Source organism: Myotis brandtii, unplaced genomic scaffold, assembly GCF_000412655.1.
Source record: "Myotis brandtii unplaced genomic scaffold, ASM41265v1 scaffold45, whole genome shotgun sequence".
NCBI classification, from domain to species: domain Eukaryota; kingdom Metazoa; phylum Chordata; class Mammalia; order Chiroptera; family Vespertilionidae; genus Myotis; species Myotis brandtii.
In genome coordinates, this window is record NW_005367209.1 from 2,105,906 (window position 1) to 2,111,272 (window position 5,367).

The 5,367-nt window shown below is 41.5% G+C and overlaps 1 protein-coding gene across 1 annotated transcript in view; it reads right to left on the bottom strand.

Annotated features, from left to right (window-relative positions):
• The window catches only part of PLCB4 (phospholipase C, beta 4), a 290,061-nt gene that overhangs the window by 226,277 nt on the left and 58,417 nt on the right, over window positions 1–5,367 (bottom strand). The window contains exon 4 of the mRNA XM_014546473.1: window positions 3,310–3,493. The gene's annotated coding sequence lies outside the window, so the exon portion shown is untranslated. The remainder of the gene's footprint in view (window positions 1–3,309; window positions 3,494–5,367) is intronic.

Sequence of the window (5,367 nt, forward strand, 5' to 3'; positions counted from 1 at the left end):
AAGCTGCCTGGCTGCCGGCCGCCATCTTGGCTGTCAGTTAATTTACATATCTCCCTGATTAGCCAATGGGAAGGGTAGCGGTCGTACGCCAATTACCATGTTTCTCTTTTATTAGTGTAGATGGCTAGTGAAAGAAGCCAGACACAAAAGATCAAATATTCTATGATTCCATTTATATGAAACATCCTAATTAGGTAAATATATAGAAACAGAAGTCAGACTGGTGATTGCCAGGGGCTAGAGATGGGGGAAGTGGGGAGGGAGCAACTGCTAACTGGTGTGATGCAAATATTTTGGAACTAAATAGAGGTGATGGTTGCATAAGTCTGTAAATATACTACATTGTTCATTTTAAAATGGTTAATTTTTGTTATGTGAATTTCACTTCAATTAAAAAAAGAAAACAGGCAGAAGGAAGGATAAAAGATGCAGCAGGCAAAGTTGCCTGGGTTTTTAAGTAAGACTGGAGCCCCGGGGAATGGCAGAAATGAGCACCAGGGGAGTCACTGTGCTGGTGAACGTGGGTGGCGGGAAGAAGTAGAAATAGCGTGAACACATGCAGAGCAGGCGGTTCGATACAGGGATGGTCTTCCTAAGAGAACAGCAGCAGCTGTGTGTAGTCCAGAATCCTCAGAAATGTCACTTTGTAAAGTGCTAGGGGGCAGAGCACCATTAGGTAGAAGGTCCTTAAAGTGAGGACAGTGTGGTATCTAGAGCCCCTCAGTGCCAGGCCTTTGCAGACCCTTTACTGCTTTACATCTGTATAGACAAAGAGCGGGAAGCTCCGGAGTTGAACAAACAGGCAAGTTAACCAGAAATTAGCTCTGAGCATCATGAATGTCCACGGGAAAGGGAAATGGGAGTTAACATACTGGATATTTACAAGACAGATCCTATAAATGCACCATCTCCTTGTAAATACTTCCAAAAACCAATGAAATACTTCCTACCACGCCATAATGCATCCAGACAGGTGAGAAATTATAAGTCACTAGGAGCATCATTGGTTTTTTAAGAAACTTCTAATTGATTGAGGGAAGTGTGTTTGACATCTATTTTTCTTTTTCTTTTTTTAATTTTTATTTATTTCAGAGAAGTAGGGAGGGAGAAAAATAGAAATATCAATGATGAGAGAATCATTGATCAGCTGCCTCCTACACGCCCTCTACTGGGGATCAAGCCCACAACCCCGGCATGTGCCCTGACCAGGAATGGAACAGTGACTGCCTGGGTCATTGGTCGATGCTCAACCACTGGGTTTTCTATTTTTCTATTAGCTCAATAGAAGCTCTTTAACATATCTCCAAAGAGAAAATATCCAAATTCTAGACCTCTGTATTATTATTTGAGGACTATAAACATACTACTCTGCATCAGTTTCTTGCTGCTTATGTTTTATGAGTTTTGCCTTCTGCCAGCTACCTGAACGCTCACTGTAAAACCACACATCCTCCCGCCATATGGGAAGGGTCAGTGGATCATGTCAGCTCCTTCACCACAGAGGTACTGAGGTCCTCCTCAGACTGCTTTCTTCCTGATTTTGTGACACTTGATTCTTCCCACAGACCACAAATATGGCCAGGAATGAAGCAGCTGATCTTCAAGGTGGTTATAGCCCAAGGTCACTGGCTGGCTTCTCTCCTGGGAGGGTTAATTTTAGTCTTCAGGCCTCAGCAGCTGCCCTTCCCCACCTGAGGACAGTCAAGACCAGATGCTGCTCCTCTTTTATTTCCGAAAAATAAATCAAAATTTCTCAAATGCAACAGTGTCCACCAGCTTTCGACAGTTTATTGATAAAGAAAAAGAAAATAAAGTCAACAGAGAGCTAAATTGAATTTGTGCATTTCTTTTCCTTCCCTCTTACAGACAGACCAAACAAACAAACATTTCCATTGCGGATGAAAAAAATCCCTATTTTAGGTTTGGAAAGGATTCAGGGTGCCCGAGTCAAAATGGGAGAAAATGAAACATGTGAGAAGATGAGAAATTCTGTCTTTAGAATAAGAAGTTCTTGCTGTCACAATCACAAGGGCCCTGGGGAAATGACACAAAAGCAATTTTCTACCATAATGACTTCAACAGTAGCGTACTCATAAGCTACATGTGAAAAGCCCAGTCGAAGAAACTAAGAAATATAAGGGAAACAACTAAAATGTCCTATATTGGACTGCTAGTCCTTTGCTAGTTTCTTCAAATCTTTTGGGAAACAAGCAAGAACAAATAACATCATGAACACAACTTTTAAAAGTTTGTGTTGAAACATTTTTTAGATTAAAATATAGCATGCCTTAAGTGTCTGCTGGAGTAGAAAACGATCATTCCTCCCCACCAATATATCTCAGTATATACTTTCCTTCTCTAACATTTTATTTTAAAAATGAAGTTGGTGGTTTTTACAGCCAACAAACATATTCTTACTGCTTTGCTTTTTTGAATATCTAACCATTGATCCATTCTTTATCTATCCATCAGCTCTTTTTTAAATGGATTTCATAGTAAATAAGTTGCAGAATTCAATAACTTCATTACATGTTAATCCGTTCTAGTTGAAGGTTGTGACTTTGCAAGAGGAAAGAGGGAGAAAATAAGTGAAAGTTCATTATGCACCTAGTGTCAAGGCCCCAGCTGAGGTAAAGACAGGATTCTGGCAAAAGATAAAAATGTTCCTATGAAAATCAGAAAGAAAAGGAGTTGGCAGAATGCTGCCTTAGCAAATGCTAGAAAAGTTATCTTTCAAGAGTCATGGTGTTGGTCCTATACCTTTCCTCCTCCTTCTAATCACTTTTGGAAAAGCTCAGTTGGCCATTCATTGCCTAAGCCAGGGGTGGGCAAACTTTTTGACTCGAGGGCCACAATGGGTTCTTAAACTGGACCGGAGGGCCGGAACAAAAGCATGGATGGAGTGTTTGTGTGAACTAATATAAATTCAAAGTAAACATCATTACATAAAAGGGTACAGTCTTTTTTTTTTTTTTTTTAGTTTTATTCATTTCAAACGGGCCGGATCCGGCCCGCGGGCCGTAGTTTGCCCACGGCTGGCGAAGATTCAGATTTTCTTAAGGGCCCAGTCTAGCAAGAAGAGAGACTCGTTGTGCAGAAGTGTGTCCAGGAAGGAATGGTGAGTCCTGGCTAGAGCATTACCAAAATGGCTAAAGAGGGCAAGATGTGTATCGCAGTGACAGTGGAGACAGTCCCTGTGGCAGAAGATATTTCCAACATTCTTTTCCTTCAGTAACTTTAACACTCCTTCCACTGAGAGGTGGGCTTTTTAGTATCCTCCCCTTGAAAGTGGGCAGGCTTGTCACTCACCTGTAACCAAATAATGATGGAAAGGATGCAGTATGACTTCCAAGGTCAAGTCATAAATGATGCTGCTTCTACCTTATTGACCGGAACAATCACACTGGAGCCACACAGCAGTCCAATTGCACTGAGGCTGCCATGCTGTGAGGAAGCCCACAGCAGGCCATGAAGAGAGACCCCATGGAGAAATCTTGAGACTGTGTTGAGAGAGAGAGAGAGAGAGAGAGAGAGAGAGAGAGAGAGAAGAGAGAGAAAGAAGCCAGCCATGAGCTGCTCCAGGCTTATGCTCCCTCAGCCTTAGATGCCAACTGAATACAACTGCCCCAAGCCAGAACTGCCCAACAGCGATCTTGCAGACCCCTGACCCACAGAAGAAGTGAGAGGTGAAGGGTGACTGCTGTTGTTTCAAGCTACTACGTTTTAGAGTGATTTCTTACACAATCATAAATAACTAAAACAGACCCCACATATAACTAGATTGGATCCTGATGCTACTTCACTTCATATACTGCAAAACCAGAGTCTTTGAACCTGGTATCAATCTAGCTATTAACTACCTTTCTTATTGTATATTTTGCACTCCAGCCTCATCAAGTTTACAAGCAAGTACCCCAACTTTTCTTAGAACCTCCTCCCCCAACATGCATTACATACAGATATATTTTTTCTATTGCCTAAGATGCCCTCTTTCCTCTTTGAGATCTTTCCACATTTTACCCTTCACCGAAGACCCACTTTCTTCCAATAAATGACCCTCGAATCTGCACTCCTGAGAGTTCCCAGTGACTTAGCTGCCAAACCTAATCACTTTAATCTTAATTCATGCAGACAGGGTATTAAGTTCAAATTACAAGCAGTAATGGCTCATCAAGGACAGATGAGCTCATTGTCTTTGGACAGCAGTGCCGTTTCATTTCTTTACTGAGTAGAGTCACCAGGCTGGGAGATTCAGGAGATTCAGGAACAAAGCCTTATCTCAAAGGAAGTAAGCCTCCTACCAGAGTTTCTCTATAACATTCTGAAGTGGCACCGTCCACTACAGTGCCACTAGCCAAATGTGGCTCCTGAGCACATGAAATATGGTTAGTCTGAATTGCTATCTGTCATAAATATAAAATACACACCAGAAAGATGTAAAAGAAAAATGTAAAATCTCATTGATAACATTGAAATGATAATAATTAGGTATGCTAGGCTAAATATACTATTAACATTAATTTCAACTGTGATCTTAGGCTTCCCAGCCTCCAGCTCAGGGTGATATAAAAACCTATTTGTTTACTTTCTTTTATCAATATATTTTTTATTGTTGATATTATTATGGATATTATTATAGATATCCCACCCCCCCTTAGCCCTCTCCTCCCATCCTCTACCCTCCCCCAAGTCTTCACTACCCTATTGCCCATGTCCACGGGCTATGCATATAAGTATATAAGTTCTTTGGTTTATCTCTTCTCATCCCCTCAACCCCACATCAAGGTATGTCAGTCTGTTCCATGCCTCCATGTTTCAGGCCTTATTTTATTGGTCAATTCATTTTGTTCATTAGATTCCACAAGTAAGTGAGATCATGTGATATTTGTCTTTCTCAGATTGGCTTATTTCACTTAGCATAACGTTTCCAGGACCATCCATCCTTTTTACTTTTTTAATGAAGCTACAAGAAAATTTTATATATACTAGTAGCCCGGTGCAGGAAATTCATGCATTGGGGTGGGAGGGGGGAAGGGGCCCCTCAGTCTGGCCTTCACCCTCTCCAATCTGAGACCCCTCAGGGAATGTCCAACTACCTGTTTGTGCCCACACTTTTAACAGATAACAGCTCCATTGTTGTTCCTTTCTTATGCTTAAAACCATTGGAATTAGTAGGTATTCAAAGTGTGTATACATTTTGGGGGGACACCCTGTATATCTCTAGTCAGTGGTGAAAAAAACCAACAGCAGATTTGGAACCCCCAGACAGGGAACCTTGCTCATTCCCCACATGTCTCCCCACTTCACTTTCCACCTTCGTGGGCAGCAGGAGAATCAATGTTTTCTCTCATTAATTCGGAAAAGCAC